This window comes from Narcine bancroftii, chromosome 13 (genome assembly GCF_036971445.1).
Source record: "Narcine bancroftii isolate sNarBan1 chromosome 13, sNarBan1.hap1, whole genome shotgun sequence".
In the NCBI taxonomy this organism is placed as follows: Eukaryota; Metazoa; Chordata; class Chondrichthyes; order Torpediniformes; family Narcinidae; genus Narcine; species Narcine bancroftii.
The window spans coordinates 13,556,468-13,571,531 of record NC_091481.1 but is presented as its reverse complement, the minus strand read 5'-3'; the positions used below and the strand labels follow the sequence as shown (position 1 = coordinate 13,571,531).

At 41.4% G+C, this 15,064-nt stretch overlaps 1 protein-coding gene across 24 annotated transcripts in view; it reads left to right on the top strand.

Moving 5' to 3' along the window:
- Positions 1-4,156: 4,156 nt before the first annotated feature.
- Positions 4,157-15,064, top strand: part of shank3a (SH3 and multiple ankyrin repeat domains 3a) — a 651,448-nt gene continuing 640,540 nt past the window's right edge. For 21 of the 24 annotated variants that reach the window (XR_011348059.1, XR_011348061.1, XR_011348060.1 and 18 more), the window contains exons 1-3: positions 4,157-4,298; positions 9,827-9,880; positions 12,047-12,183. The gene's annotated coding sequence lies outside the window, so the exon portion shown is untranslated. Of the gene's footprint in view, positions 4,299-9,826; positions 9,881-10,203; positions 10,291-12,046; positions 12,184-15,064 lie in introns of all 24 variants that reach the window. The other 3 variants (XM_069908783.1, XM_069908781.1, XM_069908782.1) reach the window with 2 other exon arrangements.

The window sequence follows — 15,064 nt, the reverse complement described above, 5'->3', positions numbered from 1 at the left end:
ATGCAAAATTAATAAATCTGGCATATGATATTCTTCATCTGAAATCACAGGGTTTGCATAAATGTAAACATTTATTATTCTGTTTCTCTTCTGGAAATATTTAATTACATAAAGTTTTTATATGTCCAATTTCCTTTAGAACCAATTTTTGTGTGCAGAAAAAGGCTTGGAGGTTATGGTAGGCTTGAAGGAGAATATAAAAGGTAGAGAATCGTGTAGGATTCAGAGTATTAGAGAATACAATAGCTTCGGGATGTAAGAGATAATCCAGCAAAGGTTGAAAAAGTAAGTTGTAGAGTTGAGAGTGGAAGTGAAAAAAGTGGAGGTGGAATGAGAGTGTGAGGAGTAAAATGTGGAGTGGGACTGAGAGAAGAAGAGGCAGAGGGAGTGAAATTGAGAGTGTAAGGAACAAAACAATGGGATGGGATTAGGTTAAGGATCGAGGATGTAGGTAGATCAAGCGGAGGGACTTAAGTTGTAATATGCAATACCATATTTTCTTGCCGCATTCAAAGAGCCATATTAGATTATGTCACATTCCCCTCAATATCCCATTACCATACCCACGAACTACCAATTCAGCCAAATATGATACAGACCAAGATAAGGAAAGTGAATATATAAAGAATGCGAGGGTGGGGTTCTTGCGAATTATTCTGAATCAACATAATCAATTGCTCATTACTGCAAGAGAACTGCTAGTTAATTTGATTCTCTATTATGAAGCAAAATCAGGAGAGGGTTTGGAAACCAGACACCCAGTATATTTAGTAAATTATGTGCTATGCAGGAAGATAAATGGATTAATGTAGAGGAGGAAGTACAGAGTCATTAACCTCATCTCTTTCTTTGGCTTGGCTTCGCGGACGAAGATTTATGGAGGGGGTAAAAGTCCACGTCAGCTGCAGGCTCGTTTGTGGCTGACCAGTCCGATGCGGGACAGGCAGACACGGTTGCAGCGGCTGCAGGGGAAAATTGGTTGGTTGGGGTTGGGTGTTGGGTTTTTCCTCCTTTGCCTTTTGTCAGTGAGGTGCGCTCTGCGGTCTTCTTCAAAGGAGGTTGCTGCCCGCCAAATTGTGAGGCGCCAAGATGCACGGTTTGAGGCGATATCAGCCCACTGGCGGTGGTCAATGTGGCAGGCACCAAGAGATTTCTTTAGGCAGTCCTTGTACCTTTTCTTTGGTGCACCTCTGTCACAGTGGCCAGTGAAGAGCTCGCCATATAACACGATCTTGGGAAGGCGATGGTCCTCCATTCTGGAGACGTGACCCACCCAGCGCAGCTGGATCTTCAGCAGCGTGGACTCGATGCTGTCGACCTCTGCCATCTCGAGTACTTCGACGTTAGGGATGAAAGCGCTCCAATGGATGTTGAGGATGGAGCGGAGACAACGCTGGTGGAAGCGTTCTAGGAGCCGTAGGTGATGCCGGTAGAGGACCCATGATTCGGAGCCGAACAGGAGTGTGGGTATGACAACGGCTCTGTATATGCTTATCTTTGTGAGGTTTTTCAGTTGGTTGTTTTTCCAGACTCTTTTGTGTAGTCTTCCAAAAGCGCTATTTGCCTTGGCGAGTCTGTTGTCTAACAGCATAAGAAATAGCAGGAACAGACTTGAGTCTGAATCCACAGTCAATAAGGTCTTGGCTGATGATTTTCTTTTCTCCTTCATTTTTATGCCTGTTCCTCTCGGGCTTGACTCTTATATAATCCAACATTTTTCAGTCTCACTTTTAAACTTTCGAAGATCCAGCCTCGACAGTACTCTGGAGAAGAGAATTCCAAAGATTCATGAAACTAATGAAGAAAAAAGTCCTTTTCAAATCGATCTTAAATGGGCAACTCCTTAATCCGAAACTATGACCCTTGCCTCGAGCTAAACATAATTTGTTGGAGGACCTTGATGAAAGTCTTGATGAATAATTTTGGCCGAAAACATGAACCATTCTTTTTCTCCAACTAATGCTACTTGACTGCTGAGTTCCTTCAGCAGATTGTGTTTGGCTTCGGATTCCAGGATTTGCAGTCACCTGTGTGTCTCCTCTTGGTCGAGCAGAAACATCTCAGCATCTACACTGTCAAACCAACAAGATCACTTAATTATCCAATGAATTTAGGCACAACTTGTGAGTTATTTCTCACAAGACAATCCATTTTATAATACATCGCCATCCCCCACATTACCATTCATTCCTTTGATGTATACCATGTCTCCAGTACAATCCTATTTAATTATGATTATACTGTTCTATTTTACATTATTCTTACTGTGTTGTAAAATTCTATGTAATCCTGAGTTATTCTGAGATGTGTGATGTTGAATGCAGCTGACATGTGGGATAAAGGGGAGAATAAAGGTCCTGTGTTCTGAAGGTGGGTCTGAGCTGAAGTGCTAATTGTGTGTTGGAGTTAAACACCTCCTGCATGCTCCTTGAACCGTAATTACCATAATAAATTAACTCATTATGAATCTCATTAATTGTGTTTTTCCTTCTCAATATATTTTGTTAATTTATGCAGATACCACCAACTGTTACAAATTATGTTCAAGTAGCTGGCAGAAAGAACAGCATAACTGTGAGGAACACAGATGGAGAAGGTCCATAGAGAATTTCTCGCATGATCCCATCTTCAACAGGAATCCTTTTTTCTCTTACATGCATGGTAGAAAGTATAAAAAGTAACCCAAAGCAGGGAGCAAAATAACTGTTAAAATTTGGGTGAGACAATGCCACAGTAGTTAGTGCTACTGCCTCACAGATCCAGAAACCAGGTTCTGGGTTTCCTCCCATTTTTCAAAGATATGTTGGCAGACTAGATGGCTACGAAAAACAATCCATTGTGCATATTAGTGGGGAAAAAGAACAAATGCATCATAGGTTTTGATGGTAGATAGAAATAAGGCAGCACAGAGAGGCAAGAGGGAAGGGCAAGAATGGCCTGGTAGGTGCCAGGTAGAACCAGGTGAGGTGAGGGCTGATGGCATATAATATCAGGGGGACGGGGACAGAGGCTGGTGGGTGAAATATGGAAACAAAACATCGTACATTTACTGATTTGGGTTATCCAATGACTGTGGAACCTCCATTATTCAGAATTCAAATAACTGGAAACCCAAGCAACCGGCCAACCCCTCCCCGACAATGTAAATAAATAGAATTAAAATAAAAGTTTAAACTTGCAAAAGTAAATGTTCTCTGAAGCCACACAAACTCCTTGGTGAAGATAAGAACAAGCATTTAGCCAGCAGCGCGCCCCTGCCTCCCCCCACCCCGGGCGCCCCTCCCCCCCCCACCCCGGGCGCCCCTCCCCCCCCCACCCCGGGCGCCCCTCCCCCCCCCCACCCCGGGCGCCCCTCCCCCCCCCACCCCCGGGCGCCCCTCCCCCCCCACCCCGGGCGCCCCTCCCCCCCCACCCCGGGCGCCCCTCCCCCCCCACCCCGGGCGCCCCTCCCCCCCCCACCCCGGGCGCCCCTCCCCCCCACCCCGGGCGCCCCTCCCCTTCCCCCCTCCCCGCACCGGGTGCCCCTCCCCTTCCCCATCCCCACCCCAGACGCCCCTCCCCTTCCCCCATCCCCACCCCGGGCGCCCCTCCCCTTCTCCCCCCTCCCCGCCCCAGGCGTGCCTCCCCTTCTACCCCCCTCCCCGCCACGGGCGCCCCTCCCCATTCAGCCCCTCCCCTTCCCGCTCTGCCCAGGGCACCCCTCCCCTTTCAGCCCCACCCAAGGTGCCCCTTCCTGCCCCTCCCCGGGTGCCCCTCCCCTTTCAGCCCCGCCCCGGGCGCCCCTCCCCTTCCCGCCCCGCCCCGGGCGCCCCTCCCCTTCCCGCCCCGCCCCGGGCGCCCCTCTCCTTTCAGCCCCGCCCCGGGCGCCCCTCCCCTTTCAGCCCCGCCCCGGGCGCCCCTCCCCTTTCAGCCCCGCCCCGGGCGCCCCTCCCCTTTCAGCCCCGCCCCGGGCGCCCCTCCCCTTCCCGCCCCGCCCCGGGCGCCCCTCCCCTTTCAGCCCCGCCCCGGGCGCCCCTCCCCTTCCCGCCCCGCCCCGGGCGCCCCTCCCCTTCCCGCCCCGCCCCGGGCGCCCCTCTCCTTTCAGCCCCGCCCCGGGCGCCCCTCCCCTTTCAGCCCCGCCCCGGGCGCCCCTCCCCTTTCAGCCCCGCCCCGGGCGCCCCTCCCCTTCCCGCCCTGCCCCGGGCGCCCCTGCCCGGCAGCTGTTTGAATAAAGTGTATGTTTGAATAAAACGGTGTCCCTCAGGTTGAAGAGCTGGTCGGTGTCGCTCGCTGCTGGGGCGACTCTCTCAAAGTGTCTGGTAAGAATCTTTATTCGTATCTTCGTAAGGTTTTATCTGTAAAGTTGGGGGAGGCGGGTTAATTATGACGGCGACATAGTTAGCGCAACGGTTCAAATATAACTTCTGCAAGTTACAGGGATTACTTGATTAAAGTGAACTTTAAATAATTAAATAGTACCATACTGATAACCCCCCCCCCCCCCCTCAATTGCTTTACACTTTGTCCTTTAAACTGTGTAGTCTTGATACAGGTGTATTAGTTCGGCAGTGGGTCTCAGCCAACCGGAAAAATCACAGATACGGCATCCGCGATCCCCGTAATTGCCGGATAAGGAGGATTGAACTGTATTAAACTAGCACATTATTGGCAGAGCGCCCTTGAACTATTTCATTTAGGGTTTGCTGTCTTAAACCAGGGCAGGGAGACCACGGACAACCGAGTCGTAATTGTAGGTTATTTCCTCTTCCCTCCTATTGACCAGGATTCTTCCTGTCCATGAGGGAGGACAGAATTTATTAAGTTTTCTCAAACCCTGTGTGGATGGCTCAGCTGGAGAAAGGGACAACGCCAGACCTCCTCTTGAGCAACTTGGCAGGACAAATGATTGTCAGGTGGAGAGCCCCTAACTCCATTCATTTTAAAATGGTTACAGCAGAAAATTAGACTGGTCCACAAATTGTAGCCCAAAAGACGAAAAATAATTCTTAACCGTAATTCAAAATTATAACTGAAAAAGAGAAAGGGGGAAAAAAAAATCACACACAGTGCAATTCTAACCCTATTCCCTTACCCAAGGTATATGAGTAAAAAAAAAGTACTTTGTTCATAGAATAAAATGGCAAATATAAAATTTTTTAAAATAATTACGTCGAGATGGTAAATGGGATTAGAGGAGGGGACTTGGATCAGTGCGGACTAGAAGAGCCAAATTGGCCTGTTTCTGTGCTGTAATTGTTGTATGGTTATATAGATGTTCTGAAAGTAATTCAAGAATGGTCCCCACAACATTTGAAACTTTATATTTGAATTATTAATTGAATAATGTATCTTTTCTAAATTTAAATAGGACATGGTGTCCCTAAGCCATGGAGGATAAGTAGGTGGGACAGCATCCTTCCATCAAAGCAGTATTGTATGTCTAGCCAGGAGAGATGCAAAAGACCGAGTATGGTGTTTAGTTGGAGTGAGAGGAATATCATAATTTCCAGTTATACTAAAAAGAGCAATCAAAGGATTAGGTTCCAAATTAACATTTATAATTAACGATGGAGTATGAAACACCTCCCTCTGATATTTCAAGACCAGGACATGTCCAAAACTATAAATTAAAGAAGCCTCTTCTCTCTTCCATTCATCATAATATGGATTTACACCTGAATAGATATGAGATAATTTAACTTTAGATAGATGAGCCATATGCACAACTTTAAATTGTAAAAAGCAATGACATAAGGATTTAATATTAACCATCTTAAAAAATTAGATCCCAAACTTCATTTGATAATGTCTCAAACCCATTAGGTTATCATAAAGAATGGATATTAAACCAGTACGAAAATATTGCAGCCTAAATATCACATCAACAATATTCACATCAGGTCCCTAAGGAAAATTCGGTATCTGAGATTTAAGGAAATGCCTAATTTGCAAGTATCTTAAGAAAAAAAAATTAGTATTTGGTAAGTTGAACTTTTTGGAAAGCTGTTCAAATGATGGAAAACTGTTGTCAATGGAAAGATCTTTGAAATGTTCAATACCCAATCTAAATCAATAATGAAAAACAGAATAACAATCTTAAAGCCATCAAATTTTGATGGCATTAGACAGAATCTTGTAAAGACTGATTTAGAAGAGGTTGTTTGCAGGTAAAGGAGCATCTGGCAAGTGGGAGAATTAAACAAAAAAGGTGAACATGGCAAGGCTTAGGAGCCTTAGATGATCAGAGATGCTGAGGATTTGCTCAAGAAAGATGAGGCTTATGGAGTAAAACAAGAAAGTTTGCAGAAGCAATACTGGTTAAATTCAGCAGGTCAAACAGCGTACATTGTATAACAAAGATAAAGGGACATAACCAACGTTTCAGGCCTGAGACCTTCAACAAGGCATGAGTAAAACGTAGACAGGTGCCTGAATAAAATGGTTGGGGGTGGGAGGGCAAAAGGTAATAGGTGGATAAGGAAGGGAGGGAGATATCTCTGGGAAGGGGTGGAGAGCTGGAGGAAAGGAGGTAGAGGAATTGGTAAGAGGGAAATGGGTAGTCGGCTCGCAGAAACCAGAGAATTTGAAGTTAATGCCATCTGGTTGGAGAGTGCCCAGACAAAATATTAGGTGTTGCTCCTCCAATTTATGGGTGGCCTTGGTTTTGCAATGCATAAGGCCATGAGCAGACACGTCAGCATGGGACTGGGGTACAGAATTGAAATGGTTGGCTACTGGGAGATCCCTTTCATTGGTGCCAATAGAGTAAAGGTGCTCAATAAAGCGATCTCCAAGTCTGTGTCCATAAGAAGGATCATATCCGGTATGGACAGTTGAAAACATTAAAACCTTAGAGCAGTATAGTGGATGTAGGAGTTTGCACAAAAAGAAAATGAGGAGATGAGAGATAGCTCTGGAAAATAAGGTTAAGGAGAATCCAAGAGATTCTACAAGTACATTAAAAGTAAAAGAGTTGTGAGGGAAAGAATGGGGCCCCTTAAAGATCAAAAAGGTCTATGTGTGGAGTTGCAGGACATGAGTGAAATCCTTAACAAGGATTTCTGATCTTTATTTAATTGAAAAAAGACATGGAAGCAAGGGAACTTGGGGAAGTTAATAGCGAGATCTTGAACAAAGTTCACGCTATAGAAAAGGAGGTACTGGAGGTCTTAAAATGCATAAAGGAAGATACATTTCCAGGCCTTGATCAAGTATATTCTTAGACATTATGGGAAGTCTGAGAAATTTGTATTATCATTAAATGTGGGTGAGGTACCAGAAGACTGAGGGTGGTAAATTTAAAAAAAATACTGTAAAGATGAGCAATCTACAGGTCAATGATCTTAAAGTTAGTCATGGGCACTGGAGGGGATTCTGAGAAGTAGGATTTACTTGCAAATGAAAAGGATAAACTAGTTTCAGATAACTACCATGGTTTTGTGCACTGGACATTGTGCTTACAAACTTGATTGACTGTTTTGAAGAGTTAACCAAAAGATTGATTAAAAAGTCCTGGATGGTAGGGTTGTCCGGAAGATTGGATCATGTGGGATCCAGGGTGAGATAACCAATAGGAGACAGAGGCTTTGTGTAAAAGAGAGAAGACAATGGAGGGTTATTGGTCAGATTGGAGGCCTGGGCCAAGTTGTGTGCTGGGTCTATTGCTGTTTGTCACTTACTACCAACTTGCGTGACAATTTACTAACATGGTGACACTAAAATTGGTGGTATCTCAGATGGTGAAGAAGGTTGTCTATGATTACAACAGGATCTACAAAAACTACAAAGTGGGTCAAAGAGCAGAAGATGGAATTTAATTCAGATGAACACAAGATGTTGTATTTTGGTAGGTCAGGGCAGGACTTGTAAGGTGAGTAATTGGGCTTTGGGGAGTCTCATTGGGCAAAGAGATTTAGGGGTACAGGTACATAGTTCGATGAAAATGGTGGACTGGTGATGAAGGTGTTTCTAACGCTTGCCTCCATTGGTCAAGGTTTTGAGCATGGATGTCATATTACACTGAATAAAATGTTAGTGAGACTGCACTCAGGGCAGTTTTGAACAGCCACCAATAAGAAAGAAATCATTAAGCTAGAAAATGTGGAAAAGATTCATGAGAATGTTGCCAGAACTGGTAGGCTTGAATCAAAAGGAGAGTCTGTATAGGCTGGACTTTTCTCCCTGAAGCATAGGAGATGACTTGGGAATCTTGTATAAGGTTGTAAAATCACGAGGAACCTAGATAAGGTAAATAGTCATAGCTTTTTATTCCCAGAATAAAATTAGAAGCAAGGATCAAAGATGAGTTGAAAAAGATTTAAAAGGGACCTGAGGGGCACTTTCTTCACATAATGGGTGGTGGGTATATGGATGGAGCTGCTGAAGGAAGAGACAGAGGTGGGACATTTATAACATTCAAAAGACATTTTGACAAGTAATAGGTTTTAGGGGAAAATGGGCTAAATGTAGGCAAATGGAACTGGCTTGGTTGACGTGGACAAATTGGGCCAAAGACCTTGTTTCTGTGCTATAGAGCTCTATAACTGACCAATACATCCATGAACTCTTGTCATTATACCAGTGAAATGGGTTAAGGAATAATGCTGGTCACATTCTGCTAACTCAGCCAAGCCACTTTATTGATGATAAATGAGATGTCAAATACTCACAAAGTGCAAAAGATGGAGCATAATGTGCATCCATGCAGAAGATTCATTAATATACATAGCAAATAAAATGCATTGTGTGGAGGTATGCCATTAGGCAGGCGAACCGGCCCCGGCTTGTCATGCACGCGGCAGGGTAGCCAGGCAAAATGGTGCCGTCGGGGGTTTCCTCCTGACCTTGGCACCGGGCTCAGAAGCCTGCGCTTGGGGACCTATGTGATGCCCCGGTGACGTCAGGGCCCTCCGGTGCGGTTCTCAGCCACTATGTGAGTGGGAAGGGAAGGATGAGAATCACTGCTCTAGACCCAACTGTTACTGAAATATTTTGTTTGAGAAAAAGTGCCATTGACCCATTTCCTTTGGAGTGATGAAACTGCGCAAAACAAGTTAATTAAGAATGGTTTTCAAACTTTTTCTTTCTATCACATACCACCTTAAGCAATCCCTTACTAACCATCGAGCACCTATGTCATAGGGAATATTTAGTGGTATGTGAGTGGAAAGAAAAAAAGTTGAGAACCACTGCCCTAGCTGAAGCAATAAGACAAGACCCAGATATAAATGGTTTCAAAGTGGATCAGACAAAGAATAAAATTAACCTTGTGGCAGATGATGTAATCCTGTATTTAACAGACCCTGTTAACTCTCTCACCAAATTACAGACTTTATTAAAAGCCTATGGTGAAGTTTCAGGATATAAGGTAAATGGGGGAAATAAGTGAAGTTATCCTACTATCGAGTTTTGACTACATTGAGTATCAGTGAACAAGCCCATTTAAGTGGCTCTTGAATGATATCAAATATTTTGGAATAATTGTAGATAATGACCTCCAAAATCTGTACAAACTTAATGACCTCTCATTATTCAGTGGAATTGAGGAGGATTTGAGCAGGTAGGTGAGTTTGCCCATTACTCTAATTGACAGTCAATTCTGTGAAAATGAACATATTGCTGAGGTTACTATCTTTTCCAATCCTTGCCAACTCTGCTGCTCCAAACTTTTAAAAAAAAAAACAAAAAAAAACCTTTATATATAATTTATATTGAACTGTAAAGTACACTGAATATCTATGGAAAAATTAACACGGGACTATAGATAAGGGGGCATTCAGTTACTCAGTTTTTAAAAAGATATTACTTGTCAGCCCAAATGATATTGATCTCATTCTTTTTTTTTGAGGGTGATGGTGTTCCCTCCTGGATTCAAATTGGATTGCACTCGCTAAAAGAGAAGGTATGCAGTGATTTATATAAAAATATATATATTATATATAAATGGAACTCCAAGATTATATCTAACCGGACAGGCAACCCCATTTTAAAGTACTTGATTAAACCTTGTGGAGGTTCTGTACTGAAAGGGGGATTGTCCTAAAAACACCCTTGAGACAAAATGAACTCGTACCCATGACTTTAAATAATGAAATTCTTGAGACTTGGCATCATAAAGGGATACATCATCTGGAAGACTGCTATGATAAAGGTCTTTTTATGTCATTTAAATAGTTGAAGAGGAAATATGACCTGTTCAACAAGATCTTTTTCTGTTATTTTCAGTTAAAATCCTTTCTTGGAGCCAGCATGGGCCCTGAAATAACTTTACTTGGATTCACTGAAGTGGAAAAACTGCTTCATGAAGAAAATGTATATAAATTTATTTCTAGAATGCATTTCTTACTGATGAATCAGGGTCCAAAGCCAGGCTTGCATCAATCTAGAGTGAGATGGGAGTCAGATTTGAACATAACAATTGATGAACAACTCTGGTCAGATTTATGTCATGGAAGTTTGTTAGCTACTATTAATGCCAGGTATGGATTGGTCCACTATAATTGGTCCAGCTAACAGAGGCTGTACCACACCCCACAGAAACTACATAAATATAAACCTGAGTTGTTTGAGATGTGCTTCAGGTTTGGTTATAGAGGTTGGGTCCTTTTTGCACTCTTCCTGGCTCTGTATAAAGGTGAGACCCTTCTGGTATGACCTCTATGTCTCCTTTGCTGTGGACCCAGAGCTTTGCTTTCTGGGGAATTTTACGAGTATTTGTAGATTGTTAAAGCAATTTCTGTAAAGTTAATTTGGAAATTAGTTATGTGTGGCCAGGAAATGTATAGCAATGACATGGAAATCTGACTCTATTCTCCTCATTGATAGATGGTCTTTGGAAATGAATGGCTGTGTTCCTCTTGAAAATATCACATATAATCTTAGAAAAGATATAACACCTTTTTGGAAACCTTATCTAGAACATATTGGCACTTCACTGATGCCACCATAGGGATGTGATCATTTCTGACTAGCTAGTAGACCTTTGTAAAGAATATAATATCATGTCTCTATGTTTCACTGTACACACTGATGATGGTCTTTTTCTTTTTTCCTTTTTTTGTTTAATTGATTTGTATACTTAAAAATGGAAAATAAAATATTATTTAAAAAAATAAAATCAACTCCACACAAGTTGGATGGGATTGTGTCCCAATACAAAAGTAAATAAGGAAGTGGCAAATACTTTAAACTGGTCAGAATAAAAGAGGGACCTGCAAGGAATACAAGAAACTAAAATATTAACAGAACAGATAAAGACACGATCAGAAGGAATAAAATAATGGAGGACTCTGATAACAAGGGAACAAACTAAATTAAAGAAACTAAAATATTAACAGAACAGATAAAGACACGATCAGAAGGAATAAAATAATGGAGGACTCTGATAACAAGGGAACAAACTAAATTATTGAACAGGAATGCAAAAAGATAGTTAGCCATAAAGTGAAAGGAAAAGCTATTAAAAATACAGCTGTCCAGAGGAATGTTCACTATGTCCTGGAGGACATAATGTATTGGCAGGAGACAGACAAATGAGATATTATTGAGATATCGCAACAGAAAAATCAGAACTGAAAATTAAACATCCCAGTATAAAATATAATGGGAAAAGATATAAAGGGACAAAACGGAGGTGGAGCAACAAGATGTGTGAGGAATAGCATGAGAATATATGTACTTATAGGAAGAATAAAATGAGATTCTCAAAAATTAGCCAACATCTTAAAGGATCCCCATCACCTTTTAAACAATCTCTTCTTCCAGCCACCTTCAAGCAGAAGGTACAGAATTCTGAGGTCCTACGCCTCTCGGATCGAGAAATTTTTTCCCAACACCTATCAGATTCTTGAACCTTTTTGGTACTATCCTAACCCCCACCACAAGCTACTCCCAAAGCACCAAAAAATGTGCCTGCACCTCTGAAATGTCGCATTTTTCTTGCATGAACTGAAACTGTAAATATTTTTTATTCTTTCATATTTATTATATCTATCTGTCTTTGCATATTGTAGTGATTTAAAATTTTACTATAGTTATTGGTGTATCTTATGTACCTGTTTGCCTGCAGCAAGTAAGAATTTTGGTGCATCTGTACAATAAATGCTCATCACATCTCTAAGCATGATGAAGGATCAATCTCTCCAAAAAATGTGATCTACAGGCCAACTAATAGTGGAGGAAAATGTAAATGAGTGAAGACAACAGGTGGGATTTCAATACCCCAAGATCACTTAGATTGATGAAGCAGTGTAAATAAATAAATAAATAAATAGATAGATAAATTAATAAATAGAAAGAATAAAATAATGAAGTTACTTTAGTGTAACCCTTCTAACCCATCATGGTGATGGTGAAACAAGGCAGAGGATACAGCATATTTGAAAGTTGGAGTGGAAGGAATGCTGGAAGAAATGAGAATTCATGTCAACATTAGATAATTTAATTTATTTGTTTGAGAATATTAGTAATTGTGAATTGATCAAGAATAACCACCTAATATCCAAAGGAGCTACCGGTAAAAACATTAAGTGGATTTTTTAAATATATATCAGCCAAACCTTTAGCATGTTAATCAAAACTAAAAGTACTCTTGGAGAATAATCACAGATAATCCAACAATGCCAAACATTCCCTCCACAGGAACTGTTTGACAGATTTTTTTTGTTCAGCAGTAAAAGGTACTAGAAATGTATCTAGTCTCTGAGATATGAGGGACTGCAATGTGAGAAATCATATTGACTTCATAGTTGCCACTGAATTTATTGTTATTTTTAATTTGTTTAAAAATTAAACATATTGATTTTTATAAATGACCTGGATGAGGAAGTGGAGGGATAGATTAATACATTTGTTGATCACACAAAGGTTGGAGGTGTTGTGGAGGGGTGTCAGAGGTTACAGTGGGACATTGATAAGATGCAAAACTGGGCTGAGAAGTGGCAGATGGAGTTCAACCCAGATAAGTGTGAAGTGGTTCATTTTGGTAGGTCAGAATATAGTATTAATGGTAATGAAGGATCTTGGGGTTTGAATCCTTAGGTTGCACGAAACAGCTGCACAGGTTGACTTTGTGGTTAAGAAAACATTCCATGTATTGGCCTTAATCGTGGATTTGAATTTAGGAGCTGAGAGATAATGTTGCAGCTATATATGCCCCTGGTAAGACCACACTTGGAGCACTTCTCAGTTCTGGTTGCTCATTATTGGAAGCATGTGGAAGCCATAGAAAGGGTGCAGAGAAGATTTACAAGGATGATTCCTTGATTGGGAAGCATGCCTTCTGAAAATAGGTTGAGTGAACTCAGCCTTTTCACTTTGGAGTGACAGAGGATGAGCAGTGACCTGATAGAGGTGTTTAAGATGATGAGGGGCATTGATTGTGTGGATAATCAGAGGGTTTTTCCCTGTGCTGAAATGGTTGCCACAAGTGGCCGCAGGTTTAAGGTGCTGGGGAGTAGGTTCAAAGGAGATGTCAGGGGTAAGTTTTTTTTAATGCAGAGTGGTGAGTCCATGGAATGGGCTGCTGGCAACAGTGTTGGAGGTGGATACAATAGTGTCTTTTAAGAGACTTTTGGAAAGACACATGGAGCTTAGAAAAATGGAGTACTATGAGTAACCCTAGTAATTTCTCAGGTAGTCATGTTTAGCACAATTTTGTGGGCTGAAAGGCCTGTATTGTGCAGTAGTTTTTCTATAAAGGCCCTTCCACCCCATGAGCCTGTGTTGCCAAAATACACCAATTAACCTACAACCCATGTACATTTTGAAAGGTGAGAACTAACTAGATGAAACCCTCATAGACTTGGGGAGAACATGCAAACTCCTATCAGACAGCGCCGGATTCGAAACTGGGTTGCTGGTGATTTAATAGTATTGTGTTAACTGCCAAACTAACCGTGCTGTCCAAGAAGAATGGAAGAACAATCTTGCTGCAGAATGTGTCCTCAAACTTTAGCATTTGCAGCCCACAATGAACATGGAGTGGCTGTCAAGGTATCTCTCCAACTCAGGATGTCAAAAGGCTAATTGGCTTCTGTTCATTTGAAGTCAAGAACCTGTCACTTTCAACATTTTAAAAAAAAAATTATTTAAATGATTTTTTTAAAAACAAAATACAATCAAGTAACAGCAAGAAGTTTTTAGATACATAAAGAAAAACTCTCCCCACCCTCCCAGCCCTTCAGCCAGCTCTCTTAAGGGGAGCCAAATACAAAAACAAAACAGAATATATAGAATATTTCAAAGTATTTTCAAATTCATTTATTCCAAATAAGAAGACCACGTATTAACAAAGAAGGAATAATTATCATGCAAGTTGCATGTAATTTTTTTCAACGGAATACAGGCTCTTAAATCATTATGCCAATGTACTATATTAATCTCCACATTATCTTTTCAAGTACTAGCTACACATTTTCACGCTACAGATAACGCTAAACGTACAAATGCAATTTGAAATTTATCCAACCCCAATCCCTTCAAATAAACCATATAGCCCAATAAAAAAAATCGATAGGTCTGGTGGCAGTTTAATCTTAAATAGTTTTTCCAAGACCAATCTAATTCCTTCCCAAATGGTCGTATTTTAACACAAGACCAAACAGCATGTAAAAAAAGTTCCAGTACATAGTCCACATCGAAAACAAGAGTCCGAAATGCTAAACCCATATTTTTTAAATTTCTCTGGAGTCAAATATAACTGATGTAAGAAAAATTGTAATTAACCATTCCATATCTTATATTCGTCAATTTAGTTACACTGTCGTGACACGTAACTTCCCAATTGTCTTCAGGAAAAATATAATTTAAATCACTTTCCCATTTCAGCCTAAATTTCTCCCATTCTGGTTTATCCATACTATCTTGTAACAATTGATACATATCCGAAATATAACCTTTCTTTGGTATAGAGGAAATCAAAGACTCAAATTTCATCAAGGTGGGTAAATTCATCTCTTTACCATAATTATCTTTTTTTAATCAAAGCTCTGAGTTGATAGTACACAAATAAAGAATTTACAGATGTATCAAATTTCTCCCTCAATTGGTTAAAGGAAAGAAACTGTTCCTCTTCAAAACAATCCTG